The 17428-nt window shown below is 35.7% G+C and overlaps 1 long non-coding RNA gene across 1 annotated transcript; it reads left to right on the top strand.

Annotated features, from left to right (window-relative positions):
- The first annotated feature begins 12379 nt into the window (after nt 1-12379).
- On the top strand, nt 12380-16978 carry LOC139734128 (uncharacterized). Its single transcript, XR_011711139.1, has 3 exons — nt 12380-12466; nt 15626-15865; nt 16864-16978. It is a non-coding gene; the product is annotated as an uncharacterized lncRNA (long non-coding RNA).
- The last annotated feature ends 450 nt before the right edge of the window (nt 16979-17428 follow it).

Raw genomic sequence — 17428 nt, 5'->3', positions numbered from 1 at the left:
TCACTTTCGATAGATAGTGATCATAATTACTCATCCCTTCAAGGAGTAATTGTCCAGGACGCTGTGAAACAATGCAAATACCGAAATGTTTTCATAGAAAAGAGGGGAGGGGAGAATCATTGGTCAGATTTCTGAAATCATAATTTCTTTACATGGTTTGACTATTCCTACGAACATTGTATGAATTACTCATAATATCAGAGCACACGTACTCTCCGGTCAAGAAAAAAACCCCAAACAAACCAAATAGTCAATGGGCCAAGACCCGAAAAATGGGTTATTGGTACCACCTGAGGTGGCAAAAACCTTTTTGGTGTCATTTTGTCTGTCGGGCATAGATATGCTTATCAAGCTATGATAGCATTTCCAAATGAGTAGCTTAGTCATAATAAATTAATTTTTAAACCAATTTGGTCTCTTTTTTATATCCCTATACTTCTGAATCGAGACTAACCGCTATACAAGGAAGAGCACTGTCTTCTGTATGTCCACAGGTGTTCTGTTGTTGTTTTTGTTTGTATTTGAATTTATTTAGCGTTTGTCATTCCTCGAGGAATATTTACACCAAATCTATACTCTTTCAAATTCCAAATTTTACCCTATAATATTTTCATTTTATTACAAATAATTCAAAAGTAATACATCATATCGAATCAAATCTCCCTCACTGGACTCGGTTCGAGTTGCCCAATCGACGATCGTATTTTCTGACCAGCCCGGCTCGGTACCTTGAGCAGACTTCTCAGCAAGGAGGGGCCGTTATTGGCTGTCCACTTGCCCAAGCCACTCCAATACACGAGAGGGGCTCCATCGGTGCTCGTGATTAATCGGGAGTATTTAACGCGAATTTTATCAGAAATTTACATGAAATTAGAAAACAAAACAACGCTAAGATATAAAGCAAACATCTGGGCTGTGTGCAATGTGCAGAATAATTATATCAAAACATATACTTATCTAATAAAGTTATTTGCTACAGTAAATCTTGTTGTCCTCTGGACACACTGAACAAAAGCACGCATATGCTTTGAGTTAGTGGTTCCTACCAACAGCAAAATATATGACGCACATCAGTGATATCCATTTCTGCTAATAACATACTTCTTTCTATTATATACCTTGGACATTCACATAAAAAATGAGTGACTGTTTCAAAAAATTGTGGACAGTTCGGACACATTCCATTTTCATGCATATTCAAACTAAACAAATCATAATTCAAAGAAATATTTCCCATTCTCAATTTATGCTTAATAGACTGTTCCTTCCAGTTGCATAGGGAACATTGAAACGTTTTCTTAACTGTCTTTTGTATCAACTTCAGTGGAGATTCTGCTTTTTCCCATCGTGTTTGCCATTTTCCATAAAATGCTTTTTAAGGAAATGTTTACGTTCTGCCATATTCAAACCATTTTCAATATCGATAACATTTCGACACAAAGCAGCTTTAGCCTCTTTGTCCGCGACTTTAATTTTCCATTAATGCCACAATGGCTGGGTGTCCATTCAAAATTTATATCTATTCCTTTATATTACAATTCCGTACATCTTATAACAATTTCATTTACAAAACTCTCCGGCTTATTTGAATTTTACATTAAAAAAAAGTTTTTTTTTTTTTAAACGCACCGCGTTTACATAAAAAAGTGTTTTTTGTTGTTGTAAACTCGGTGCGCTTAGTCTTTATTCAAGGCAGCGAAGGGAATATCCAAAAGGTTATGATGTCCACAGTTGTTCTGTTTTAAACGCGGTGCGCTAAGTCTTTATTCAAGACGGCGAAGGGAATACCCAAAGCTTATGATACAGTGTATATCCCTTTATCTAAAAACAAAACAAAACAAAAATCCTCGTGGATATTGCCGTATTTTTCAATAATTCATCATTTTTTTTTTGGCCTGATGAACAACAATATTCTGGTAAACACTGCCAAAAAGAAAAACACAAAAACAAAACAATGTACCGTTATCACATCTAAGTTACTAATAAAAGGGATTATCTATACTTTCTTATACTACCCTCTCAACAAATACATCAGTTTTAAACAAAAATCACTCGGGTCATTTACAATATCATTTATCATAATGTATTGTAGTGAACCGGTATATTGTTCTTGCATTATCTTTCATTGTTAGATGGAAATAAGTCGACATTGGCGTGGCATTAGAATTTTCAACGTAACGTTTTCACCGGAAAATGATGAATAATTGAAAAATACTGCAAAATCCACGAGGAATTTTGTTTTTGTTTTTAGATAAAGGGATATACACTGTATCATAAGCTTTGGATATTCCCTTCGCCGTCTTGAATAAAACTAAGAGCACCGCGTTGCTGAAAAGGTGTGTAGTTTGCAAAAGACGAAGCACAGATCTTCCCCTTGTTAATACTGCCATTTTTGTCGCTTTTTTCGTCTTGACATGTTGGTGTTGTATCACCCCTAAATGTAATATCAACGCTAAATGTAAATATCGGCCATAAATGTAATATACCTTAACCCTAAATGTAATAAGAACCCTAAATGTAATACATTTTAACGCTAAATGTAATAACCGGAGACAACCCTAAATGTATTACGTGTCAACCCTAAATGTAATAACAACCCCGTCAAGCCCAAATGTAATTTCGACCCTAAATGTAATACTTTTTAACCCTAAATGTAATATCGACCCTAAATGTAATGCATCTAAACACTAAATGAAATATCGACCCTAAATGTAATACACCTTAACCCTAAATGTAATACATTTCAACCCTAAATGTAATATCGACCCTAAATGTAATACATTTTAACTCTAAATGTAACAGCAATCCTAAATGTAATTCATGTCAACGCTATTAAATGTAATACATTTTAACGCCTAATGTAATTACGACCCTACATTTACTATACCTCATTATAGAGCGTGCAATCAACACAGGATATTGGGAAAAAGATCAGGGGGTATACCAACGAAGGGAATATGACGCAACTTTCTTTAGCACTCTTGAAAGAGCAGCAATACTCGGTAGTTGCTTAGATTTGTTTTTGTTGTTTACCCAGTCTTATTAAATCCATTGTTTGCTGCAAAGTTAATTAGGTTCATGTGACATAGTTCTTGAATTTTATTCTATTACCTTCATCATACAATCACACAAACATTGTGTATTCCAATCTTTATTCAGTATTCATGATTGTTTACAGTCTGGTTGAAAAAGGAAAAAAAAACGGGCAAAAATTATGTCAGTTTGCCTTACTAATACATTCATAATATCATAGGAAAGTCAATGATACAAATGGTGAGTCAAAGATGATAAAAAAGACATCTATTTCCATTTGCTTTACGGGCATTTTTACATTTATTTCGTGTACCCTCCCAACGACCATTTGCCCCAGTTTCGTGTCACTAAGTATAGTAGTGATTGACAGGAGTAATGAACAATAATTATCATGAGGCTAATATTTCGGACAGTGATTTGCTGCCATATCAATGTGTGAAAAATATTTCGTCATTGAAACATTATATAGATAATGATGGTTCATAAAAATTTTGCGAAATCTTTCTAAATCTTTCTAATTTCTAATTCTAATCTACTCGCTCTACCATCCCGTTTCATCAGTAGGCATATGTTTTTTTTTCTTGCAATATTCATATTCAGAATTTCCTTGCAAAGATTTTTTGCCTATTTTTTTCCTTTTCAACTAAACTGTAAGCAATCATGAACACTGAATGAAGATTGGAATACAAAATGTTTGTGTGATTGTATGATAAAGGTAATACATATTGTAGATTGAAAAAAAAAACAACAACTATGTCACATAGACCTAATTAACTGTGCAGCAAACAAAGGAATCAATAAGACTGTGTGATTTTTTACCTGGGTAAACAACAAAAACAAATCTAAGCAACTATTGCTGCTCTTTCAAGAGTGCTATAGAAAGTTGCGTCATATTCCCTTCGTATACCCCCTGACCTTTTGCTCGATATTCTGCTTTGGTTACACTCTATAATGAGGTTTTTAAATTTGGGGTCGTAATTACATTAAGCCTTAAAATGTATTACATTCAGTAGGGTTGACATGAATTACATTTAGGATTGTTATTGAATTAGAGTTAAAATGTATTACATTTAGGGTTGTTATTACATTTAGCGTTAAGATGTATTGCATTTAGGGTCGATATTACATTTAAGGTTGACATGTATTACATTTAGGGTATTACATTTAGGGTCTATATTTCATTGATGGTTAAGATGTATTACATTTAGGGTCGATATTACACTTAGGGTTAAAAAGTATTACATTTAGGGTAGATATTACATTTAGAGTCGACACGCATTACATTCAGTGTTGTTATTACAGTTAGGGTTGACACGTATTACATTTAGGGTTCACCGGTTGTCTCCGGTTATTACATTTAGCGTTAAAATGTATGGTTGTCTCCGGTTATTAGATTTAGCGTTAAAATGTATTACATTTAGGGTTGACTCGATTATTAAATCTAGCGTTAAAATGTATATCATTTGGTTGTTATTACATTTATGGTTAAGGTGTATTACATTTAGGGTCGATATTACATTCGGCGTTGATCTTACATTTAGGGGTGATACAGGTGTGACCCTATCAAAGAGATCGCAAGTTCTATCTTCCGAGGGTCAAGCACTATGTACTTCCTGTACAAGGAAAAGAACTTCAGTGGTGAAACTTAAGTGGTGAAAAACGAATACAATGGTGGGTTTGTAATGATAATGGCACTCGAAAAGATTCTCAGAGGGTGATGGCGCTGACAAGAGTATCAATCCAGGGACTCATTATTCGTGATTTGAAGAATGTTATCACTGTGGTTTCACAAATGGCTGCAATTGAAGGGTCCTGTGTTAATGGAGTAACAAATGCATATACTTTTAGGCTCTAATATGGAAAATCGTTTACATTTCTTTCAAGGATCAGTATTACACTTTATTTTTGATTTTGACGAAGTGATGAGCGTTTGTTATTGTGATAGAATGGATGCCTTGTATTTTGTTACAATTATATAGCGTCAATTTAAACTCGACCTTGAAAAGAACTTGATTTTGTGCTACGTTCTGAAAATTGATCCCCATAAGACCTGATAATCTGAAACAAAAAAAGTAAGTTCGTATTTCGCACGTTTTTATAAGTGACGGTAATCAAAACTTTTGCAAATGATATCCTCTTTTCAAAATCCCTCGCATTATCTTATGCAATAAAGTTACAAAATTTCTTTTAATCAATGCTTAGTTGCCTATAGTTATTTTATATCAGTACACTTTAATGAGTTGTCATTTTACCATGTCAAGTGACCCTTATCTTAAGTAGGGACACTTTAATATGTTTAACGTGCACTGTCGCGCGCAGGACAGCGAGCGGGAGAGAGATTGTGAGAGTCTGATTATTGCGTTGTAGTCACCGGGAGAAGTTGTTGTCTGAATATTAAAATCACGCCATCTTGTTCAGACAAATATTGGATTAGAAAATTCTGCTTGAGGAGACAGGCTGTTTATTCCAAGCTAATATAGCACAGAAGTTATGTGCTTAGCAGAGTCTCACTCTGAATAGGGAACATGAAGAATAAAGTCATGGCTCTCAGTTTAGCCAAGTGGATATTCCTGACAATGGTGATAGGATTCTCGTTGCCTCCGCGAAGTTCATCGGACGTGATAAGTAAGTACTTACTTTCTTCGATGGTTTACTTTTCTACTCTGAAGTATTCTCCTGAAAAAAATATTGATATAGATAATAATTTCACCCATATCCTGTAAGACCGTACGCTATAGAATTCTTTTTTTAATGGTATTTTTGTCAATCGCAGCGCGGACATGCGCAAAATTCGATAACATTTGTCCTCTCGTATTAAAGACACTGATTTCAAGCGCAAATTGGAAAATTCATCCAACGCGAGAACAACGGCACCCAATGATCCGATTCCAAACGAACAATTAAGTTCGCAGATTAATTATGTGTAAGGAGAACTGTACATAATTTTGTTTAATTTGTTTTGTCTAGTTGTTACATCCGTTCACGTACAATGAAAACATTCTTTACCCCGAAGAATCCCAAAGGTGCACTGAGGGGTGGATCACCCACACCCACAAGTGGATCACTTGGAAGATACTCGCTCTGAAAACATGCATCACACAAGAGGGTAGCATAGTTTGAAAAAAAAAAATGTGTGTATCCATTACACCACAATGCCGCCAAAGGTGCTGCCTCTCTTGACGCAACATGTCGCCTTGTTCTAGGCCTATACAGAATAATTTGTCAAAACGGATACTGTTTGTTTTTACTCGTCCCTGACAACATGATGAATGATAATGTGATCGTTGTGATTTTACATATCTTACATGTAGGTACGTAAAATTATGCATTCATATCTATTTCCTTGATATTCGCCACTGACTTCAGGAGAAACTCTCGACTGTTCGATGGGTTACACTACCATTGCAATCCAGGCAGATAACGTGATACGTATAGTTGCCGACAGGTGGGAAATACAAGCGCCTAAGGGTCAAAGGATGGTTGTATGGATACAGTCTATCAACAACGAGTACATAAAGGTTACTACAGAGGATGAAATATCTACCACAGAGAGTGAAATTGAACTTGAAAATTTCACCAAATCTCCACCCATCTTTTCACTTGGCCACAAGCTGAGACTTAGACTATATATATTCATACCGGATATAAATATATATTTTTATCCTGTGGAAGTCGACATCACCGCAACGTGTTTAAAAGGTAACTTGTTCCATTCGGCATGGGTGATACATAATGACATTGTCATTTTTGTCATGAATAAACGTGTCATTTTGTTATTGCAGGCACCATCATAATCTACACTAAATGGTTTATTTCAAATTGAATCATGGCCATTAATTGATAACTACCATTTCATGTTCGCGTTCTATAGAATATCTTGAGCAATAATGAAAACAAAACACCCATCAAATATAACCTTAATTAAACACTGATACTCGGCAGAGTGCGAAAAAAATTGCTACAATGATTGAATTTTAATTGATAAATTCTGAAAGTTATATGATTAAGTAGAATTCATTTTAAAAGGTTTCACTTAGAGAGACTATAATATAGTTTCTCTAAGTGAAATCTTCGTTACATAACTTGAATTATGTTTTTCATAGAGTATAATTATAGTTATTATTTTTGTGATACACTTTTGTTAAGGTACACATCTCTTGCCTCCTCTGCAACTCATCGGGGAACAGTCTCCTCTAGAAGGCCTGGTAGTTTGGGGATCTGCTACGGACAGCTTTGTTTGCAGTGATGACTTTACAGAAAACGTTGGTGATTCGATCTGTGGAGCACTTGGTTTTCCTTCCTATCATAAGATTACTAGCTCAAAGTTGCCTTCCTATTTCAACGTACGGAGTTGGATGAAGGCTGAAAGTTGTCCTAAGCGTAAGTGAACTTTTCTCCAGCTGTGTTTAGTTTTCTCAGGTTGCGATTCATACAGAGGATAGTGATGGGTGTAAAAACGTATGTGATCACTATAAACTTGCAATTATCTTAAGTTATTTGGATAGTTTGAACCACTCAAGAAACTCTTTGCTGTTCATAATTACAGGTATCTTTTACAGGAAAGTGTCCTGCAACAAATTTCTTCATGATTTCGTGGTCACTAGTCACGAATACATTGTAATAAGGTATTCAGTTCAATTAGGTAAAATCAGATTTATTAGATGAAATAAGGTCCTAACAAATGGGAAATGACTGATAAAATTAACAATGTTTTCTTCTATAAGCAAACGTTATGCTTTACCACAATTTGGATTCTTAAATCAACAAAATCTACAATTCCAAAAAGATGTGATAGTAACATTATTAGTCTTTACAACGTGTAAAATGCAGTCTGATGCTCCCCTTTCGTCATCGTAATGACTTTAATAACAATATTTGAATTCTCCTCAGATTTGAATGTATCCGCATACACATCTAACTCTTATAACAGTCTGACAGTCACTTACAATATAAGAGTATTACAGAGCACATTCATTTTTTTTCTGTCAATAGAATAGATGACAAGCAAATCCAATGATTGATCTGTGGTGAAGGAAAGAAATCATCATGTTTCTTTTTAGTCCAGTCAAAATAGGGTTTCACCCACCACTAATTGCAACAGTACGAATTCCACTGCAGTGCAACTTGTTATGGGCTCCTAAACACCATACTAAAAGTCCCAAGAAATCCAATGGGGTAAAGTGGCTAAATTTGCATAATATGCAAATTAGCTCCTATAATGATAAAAATAGTGTTTCCATGAAAACTATGCTTCTAGGTTTCAGATTGGAAACCCGAAAGTGTTTTAACCTATGTTTACAATGTCAGCTAGTGCGATGCAAACATTTTCATGTACATAATCTGGGCCTCATTTGCATAATATGCAAATTAGCTCCCCATAATGATACAAATACAGTGTTTCCATGAAAACTATGCTTCTAGGTTTCAGATCGAAATACCGAAAGTGTTGAAACTTATGTTTTCAATGTCAGTTAGTGCGATGCAAACATTTCCATTTACATATTCTGGGCCTCATTTGCATAATATGCAAATTAGCTCCAATAACGATAAAAATACAGTGTTTCCATGAAAACTATGCTTCTAGGTTTCAGATTGGAACACCCAAAATGTTGAAACCTATGTTTGCAATGTAAGTTAGTGCGATGCAAACATTTCCATGTACATATTCTGGGCCTCATTTGCATAATATGCAAATTAGCTCCAATAATGATTAAAATACAGTGTTTTTATGAAAACTATACTTCTAGGTTTCAGATTGGAACACCGAAAGTGTTGAAACCTATGTTTGCAATGTCAGTTAGTGCGATGCAAACATTTCCATGTACATAATCTGGGCCTCATTTGCATAATATGCAAAGGTTACCGAGCCAACGGAATATTCAAATGTATCAAAGTGCCCGATATATGCATATCAAGAGTGTTCAAATGTGATATTTCGGTTTCTCTTCACCAAAAACAAACTTTTCAGCATTAGAAACCTAGCATGAATAAATTTAAGCGAATAATAGTTTGTTATCAGACAGATAATGATAGCTTATCCATTAATTACGTAGAATCAAAGTACGAATTTAAACAACTGTCAACATCTGTAACTTGTCCAATTTTGTAATTAATGAACTCTATTAGGAGAGTTGCTTATTCGAATCTGGATGATTCAGCTCTTGCACCCTTGAGGGTTTTGAGGTATTGAAGATAGCACATTCAAAGGAATGCATGGAAAGCATGTCTCAAAAAAGGTCGTTCCCTGAGTTATTTGACTATCACTTGAGTTTTATGACTATGTAAAATTATCGTAAGGTGCTACAATCATTGAACATTCTTTTCATCCTACATAGTTTTACGCACCTCATTCAATTTAATTTTCTATTACAAAAAAAGTAATGTCTATATTATGTTCTTGTCGAAAAATGAAATAAGAACTGAATTGAATTCCTGCCATATCAAGCCACTTTTATTTCTATAAAGGTTGCCGGAGTAAATATGAAATAACAACATTGATCTACAATATCCATACATTCCAAAGGGTTCACTTGCAGAGACCACCTTGTGGGAGGTGCTCAAAGTAACCCAACGCATCCTAAAGGCAATGAAAAACATGCAGTATAATACAACAGCGAAAAAATGTTCCATGGGTACATGCCTCAGAAAAGTTCTTCCGTCTGTCTAGCACATACTCTTTTATTTTCGTAAAATACAATTCAGGTAATACAGGAGACGTTGCTTTACAATATCTATATTGTCAAAAAGTTGGACATTCAAACGCAAGCCCTTGGGAAGTGCCCAAATCACCCCTACACTGACCTTCGTGGTCCCAAAACGGGTTAACAAAACATGCATTATATGCCAAAGCAAATTCAGTTGTACATGCACGTAGAAAGTCGTTCTGCCGGGTTGTAAATAAAAACACTTTACTTTTTTTTTAAATGATTTTTAAATGGTAGAGACACTGTTTTACAATATTCATATAGTCTAAGGGGTGCACACTCAAAGGCCACCGAGTGGGATGTGTTCAAATCATCCAACCCCTAGGGCAATATAGGAAACATGCACTATCATTTAGCACGAATATGTTCCAATTTTCCAACGGTTGTGCAGCAAGTGCCCTATTGTTTTCAAGAAATGCAATATAATTAAAAGAAGAAAAATTGCTCTACATTAACTTTATTGTCAAAAGGGTGAACATTTAAAAGCAATCCCTTGGGAAGTGTCCAAAATTACACCTCCGCTCAAGCCCCATAATTACAACACACGGATACTATGAACGCAAATACTGACGTTCTGTGGTGCATGGTCTTAGAAGTAGTTCCGGCAATACAGCTACACTCTTTTATATCAATGAATGTCGTGGAAATGATAGAAGAAGCACTGCTTCACAATATCTATTCAGTGAGAGGATGCACATTAAATGCCAATCCTGTGGGATGTGCCCCAAAGTACCCCACCCTCGTGGCAATATAGAAAACATTGAATATCATTAACGCGAATATACTATATGTTCCAAACGTACATGTTTCAAACTTCGATCATGCCATGCAGCAAGGGCACTTTTGTTTTCAAAAATACATTGTAGTTAATAGAGGAGACATCCCTTAACAATATCCATATTGTCAAAAGGGTGAACATTAAAGGACAATCCCTTGGGAATGGTCCAAAGTTACACCTACGCTCACGCCCCCTTAAGACAAAACACAGATATTAGCAACGCAAACACCGTTGTTCTAGCGTGGATGGTTTTAAAAGTAGTCCCGGCAATACAGCAAATACTATTTATCAATGAAAAGTCATGGAAATGATATATACAGTGAAGAGGATGCACATTAAATGGCAACCCTGTGGGATGTGCCAAAAATATTCAACCCGGCCTCACGGCAACGTAGAAAACATATAATATCATACAACGCGAATATATATATGTTCCAAACGTACATGTTTTCAAAATTCCATCGTGCTGGATAGCAAAGGCACTTTTGTTTCCAAGAAATGCAGCTAATTAATAGAGGAGACATTGCTCTACAATAACTATATTGTCAAAAGGGTGAACATTCAAAAGGAATCCCTTGGGAAGTGTCCAAATTCACATCTACGCTCACGCCCCTTATTACAAAACACAGATATTAGCAACGCAAACACCGTTGTTCTAGCGTGGATGGTTTTAAAAGTAGTCCCGGCAATACAGCAAATACACTATTTATCAATGACAAGTCATGAAAATGATAGATCTATACAATGAAGAGGGTCCGCATCAAACGGCAACCCTGTGGGATGTGCCAAAAATACTCCACCCTCACGGCAATATAGAAAACATAATACGATCATAATGCGAATATACATATGTTCCAAACGTACATGTTTTCGAAATTCCATCGTGCCGTATAGCAAAGGCACTTTTGTTTCCCAAAAAATGCAACTGATTGATAGAGGAAACATTGCTCTACAATAACTACATTGTCAAAAAGATGGACATGCAAAGGTAATCCCTGGGGAGGCGTCTAAATTTACACCTACGCTCACGCCCTTTATGACAAAATACGGATATTAGCAACGCAAATGCAGTTCTTATAGCATGAATGGTTTTAAAAGTAGGTCCAGCAATACAGCAAATACACTCTTATATAAATGAAAAATCATGAAAATGATAGAAGAAGATTTGCTTTACAAGATCTACGCAATAAAGAGGGTGCTTATTGAAGGGCGACCCTGTGGAGTGTGCCCCCCGAAATGCCCTTGGCAATATAGAAAACATATAATATCATATAACGCGAATATATATGTTCCAAACGTACATACTGTCAAAATGCGATCGTGCCTTATAGCAAGGGTATTTTTGTTTTCAAGAAATGCAATGTAATCAATACAGGAGACATTGCTTTACAATACTTTTATAGTAAAAAGTGGTGCACATTTAAAGCGGCCCCTTGGGAGGCGCCCAAAGTTACCCCCTCAACCCCGCGTCCCCATATGCAAAACGTTCATTATGCCAACGTGAGTACTGTTGTTATGAATGTGCTCTTACAGTTACCGCTAATTTGCATTTTATGCAAATTATTTTTGTACGACCGATTCGAAAAGGCATCTATCGTGTTCTTTGACTTACGAAATATAAGTTTATACATTTAATTCTTTAAAATTGGACGACGGGAAGCTGAGATCTGTCAATTTCCTCTCATTTCAGGTGCTAATTTGCATATTATGCAAATTTTACTATTTTGCCCCGCTGGATTTTTTGGGACTTTTAGTATGGTGTTCAGGAGGCCTCAACGACTTGCACTGCAGTGAAATTCCTACTGTTGCAATTAGTGGTGGGTTACCCCCTAAAAATCGCTAGATTGACTGGACTATTTAATACGTCTCACAGATTCGCGAAGTATGGTGAATTGCTCTTGGACAAGGACCGAATGTCCATCTCAGAGGGCCGTACACTTAAAATGCCGAGGTGAGGAAACGAGTTGAAAAGTGTTAAGATTTTTTACGTCTTTGGTAGATATTAAAGATGTTACACGGCATCACAAAAATAACATGCTGGTGCAGGACCCTACTTTACATGAGGACTCGATTTGGTGAAATAGATGAAACTAATCAATCTTTGTCGTTTTCATTTATCATTTTCTGAAAGAGCAATTTACCCTCCACATGATTCTAAGGCTTGGGTACATAAAACATATGGGTTAGTGTGACTATTAAAGAGGTTTCTTTTTTTCCATCTCCTAAGAGCTTCCCTTTCAACACTGATATATTTTAAACAAAAACAAAACGCTCATTATTTAATACTGCATTGCAAAAAGGTAGAGTCAGGAGAAAAATATGCTCAATGAGAGTTTAGAATATCACCTTTAGACGATAATCTTATCATTGTGATTGCGATGGAGTTATACGTGCATCCTTTTATTTATTTATTTATTTATTCATGTTTTCTTTAAAAGCAGGGTTGTCCCGTTCAGAGCCCCAATGGCCTGCTCTGCAAGGGAGCCCTGCATCACATACAAAGGTTACAAAATCAAACACGAATTACAAATAATATCGGGTAACATATATACAAATAGAAAAAAAAAACAACAAATGAAAACATAGTACGACATAATACAAATGGTGGTCATATGAAATAATAAATAAATCAAAAGATAGACTGGTGAAGCCGGAGGCGTTTCTTGAAAACTGGTAATGAAGGGGATGATTGAAAGGAAATTGGTAGTGAGTTGAACATTTTACAAGCGGAGTATGAGAAGGAACGTTTCTTATTGTTTGTTTTTGGCTTAGGTAAATATAACTGATTTGTTAGGACATGTCTGGTAGGATATATAACATTACGTCGGGATAGAAGGCTACAAAGATAAGATGGGGCTGCGTCATTAACTATTTTATAGGCCAATATACAATACTGATATTCTAATCTCTTTTCAATGGATTGCAGTTTCAGTGTATCTAATAAGCTAACTGTTGATGTTCTATAATCTGCATTTAATACCATACGAGAATATTTATTTTGACATATTTGAAGTCTATGAATGTTCTTCTTAGTTAAGGATCCCCATACAGTGCAACAATAATCAATATGAGGGAGAATCAAAGAATAATATAATTGAATTAACATATCATTTGTTAAGCAATGCTTGATTCTACGTATACACATTGTAACATACGAAACTTTTCTTATAACTTCATTTACCTGAGGAGACCAGTCGAGGTTTTGGTCAACCGTCACACCGAGGTATTTAAACTTTGTAACATTCTCAAGTCTTCTCTCGTTCATGGTAATTTCTAACTCGGAGAAACTCTTTTTCTTTCGTTATTTAAATAACATTACTTTTTTGTAACCCACAAATCGCACTGAGCTCCACTCGATGTGATTAAGCACTTGAATATTTTACCCTAAACCTCTGTTCATCTCTTCTCATTTCATACTTTTGCATAGTGTGTATATTCCATGATTACTCCAATTATTTCCATGGGTCATGCAATTCTCAAACTCTAAGTCTGCTCTTTCGGAATCTGTCCTTGTTTATAATTTGCGACTTTTTAGTGGCTTAGTTATTCAGGGTCACAATTTTAACTCTGATTACTATAACAAATACTATACTGCGGGAAGTCTGAATCGGCACACTGTTAAAAAGCTGATCTACGTATAAAGCTAATTAGAGGACGTATGTAATGTGTTTAAATTCCTGACATACTCACATAGTCATACTTAAACACACAGACGTGCAAACATTCACAGAGCAAAGTGCCTTAGATAATCATATGGGACTGAAGTGTAGGCCCTATGTTACAAAACAAGTCATTTACAGTTCTCTATGACATTGCATATCCTGTTGTTTAATTAGTTTAAGTTTACATTTAGGGAAGCAATTTTAGATTGGAAGGAATCAGGACCCCGTTATAAATGTTTACCTTTGATATGTTCTAAATGGGAACGACATTTTGAATAGTCCCCCTGAAACTGTCAAATGGAAAAGTATCACATTATGATATTTCGTTGTTATCATGGCCATTGGGTTGAGATATTTTTCAGTACAAAATAGTGAATAGGATTTTGTGTTTAGATAAGCCACTGTATAAGATAAAAAAAAGTCAGGAGTGATAAATGTTCGTTTTGTAAAAAAAAAAAGAGTTGGAAGATATTGCACATTTATTTTTTGAATGCGAAACTATTAAGTCAATCTGGAATGAAACTGAAAAAATGGATGAATGGAGGTTCTAGAACACAGATAAAATCTAGTTTGGAAAATATTATTTTTGGTTTTAAAAGAGAAACGATGCTCTAAATTGCGTTGTGATTTTGATTAAGCAACAACTCTTTGTACAAAAGTTTAAAAACAAAGTCCCTAGCTTTGACTCTATAAAGAAAAAAATATTGAATATTATGCAGATGAGAGATATATCTATTCTGTATCGGGTACTCTCAACAAGTTCAGTTTAAAGTAGCAGTCATTCCAACATTTTTCTTTTTTTTTGTGTGTGTACATATTTGTGAGAGAAATATTAGATTTGGAAATGACACCCAGAGGTGTTAATCTAACACCATAAATGAGCACCGAAAATTTAACTCCAGCTCGGTGTTCACTATTTAACACCGGCCTTTTTGCAGTGTATCATTAGTATATTATTGACAGCTCACATGACCTTGCGACGAAGTTGAATATCAAACGCAAGTGAGCGCTTTCAGACTAATGTTTTCTTGTCTTGAAAATTTTATAAAACATGTACTTCAGTCTTTTTTTCATTTTTTTCAAACGATTAAAAATGAACGAATTAACACTTTGACTTAATGCGTTTAAAGGCAAACATGAAACCTGAAATATTACATGTTTACTATTCAGCAACGTCGCAGCGTATTTACCATAACGTCTTCGTTTATGGAATCGTACATAGTTTTTATGCCCAAACTACCCAAACTAATGAGTTTTTTTTTCTTTCAGCGAAGATTTACAAGCACCTTTGCCTTGAAATGTATGAATAAACAACTCGAAAATATAATACAATACATTCATCAAATTCGTGCCTTACAAATCAGTTAAGCACGAATCAATTTTGAAGAATAAGTTATATATTTCTTTATCGGGAAAATTATTCTTGACTATGGTGTTCCTCCCCTCAGTTCCTGGTTATCTCGGATGTAACAAGAAACTATCAAGTACGCAGATCAATATTCTAAGTCGGAGTTTCCCCAGACATATCGTCGAGCACGACCTGGAATGTGTTTCCATTTGCCGAGAACAAAGGCAGTTTGCGGACGTAGCTGTTCTACATCGAGGCGCATGCGTGTGCGTCCCATCAAAGTCATTTCCTGATAGAACTGAACTGGAATTCAAATCTGCTGTGTGTTATGCTTTTAACGGTAATTTTAACTGCTTTTGCTGTAAACAATGTATATTTTGAGAGTATATGTTCAAATTGTACGTAATTGTGATAATTTTCCGTCATCAATCTATTTTTCTCTTTTTTTTGGGGGGGGGGTGGGGCGTTAGAGTATTTTTTGAATATCCTAGTGATGTAATGTTTTGAACTAGATGTCTTGCTTCCAAATTAGATTCCTTCATGATTTCTGTAGCTCTTTATCTCTTTATGTACCACGCTGGAAACCCCCTGTGTGCCACGTTATTCGGAGACAGGAAGGTAGTCATACTTTGAGAAAGAATTCTGTTTTTCCAATTTGCATAACTTCTACAAATTTCTGTTAAGATGGGCATATTAGCAGGCAAAGTTAAAGAGAAATGCCAAGCTTTGTTTCGATATAAATTGTTTGACGAATCTATTTTCAATTTTTCTTTTGAATGATCACTTAGTACATTACTATAAAGGCATGACTTTTGCACATTAAACCGTGACTGTATCTTAGAATGTACGAGCAAATGTAGTTGGGAACATCGCTTGATAGTCAATCACCACATAAAATGCAAGCCGTATGTGAGAGGAACAAAAGCACGAGAAACGCTTTCATTGTGCCGCGGGATTAGCAGTGATTAGCCGATTTATCGATCGGTTTTGGTGGCTTTGTCTGTTGAGCAGAATATGCGAAGTTGGCACGCCGTCCACTGAGTCGGACGTGCGAACGTGGCACATAAAGAGTTATATCAATGTACGTTTACCGCGTTTACCTTCACTTTTCTATACCGTCTTCCATGCTTTTGTTTAGAATTAGTACATACCAACATTCTTTCTGAAGAGCTGCTCATCTTTAGCACTGAACTCTGATTTTTGAAGAACTTTGTGTGGCTACGTGCGATGTAGACATGGCAATCAAATTAATCGCTTGCGTAATGGTGATTCAAAACATGTGTTTGTGCCTCATAACTTCATACAAATTTTGCTTATTTCTGGCTGCCTACAATGTAGTTTCCTATGGCTTTTGCGACCAAATTTACGACGTCCTACACGGACAATGGGATTCCAACGTCGCGTGGTTTGGTTCCATTGTAAACCTATCCTGTGAGGAAGGTTACGTCATCAATGGCAGCGCCTCACTGCAGTGTGTGACACCACGTGGACAGTCGACTTACTTTCCTGATTGGAACTCGTCGGTACCATCTTGCAAAGAAGTGGACTGTATGTTTCCAGTCTCATATTCAATTTCTTTTGAATTGCACTCATTGAACACATTGCGCTCTCATTTTGAATTCAAAGAGGTTCAATGTATCACCTTGCACAGCTCAGAGACAATAGGTAATGGTAAGCATGTATAATCAAAATTCTTGGCAAACTCAGCAATGTAGCACATAAGAGGTAAGGGTCAGCATGTTAATATCAAAATTCTTGGCAAACTCAGCAACGAGCACATCGACACCAAGAAATCACTGTGTCCCCTTTTCTCAAGCTTGGGATGCCTCCTGACAAAACTCTCCTTAAAAACAAAATGACGAAGACTATATAGCTCTCAGGGTAAGAAACGCATTCGTCAAAT

This window comes from Diadema antillarum, unplaced genomic scaffold (genome assembly GCF_040938485.1).
Source record: "Diadema antillarum isolate AM-2024a unplaced genomic scaffold, OU_Dant_1.0 seq00000512_RagTag, whole genome shotgun sequence".
Classification (NCBI taxonomy): Eukaryota; Metazoa; Echinodermata; class Echinoidea; order Diadematoida; family Diadematidae; genus Diadema; species Diadema antillarum.
This window is presented reverse-complemented; position numbering and strand designations above follow the sequence as displayed.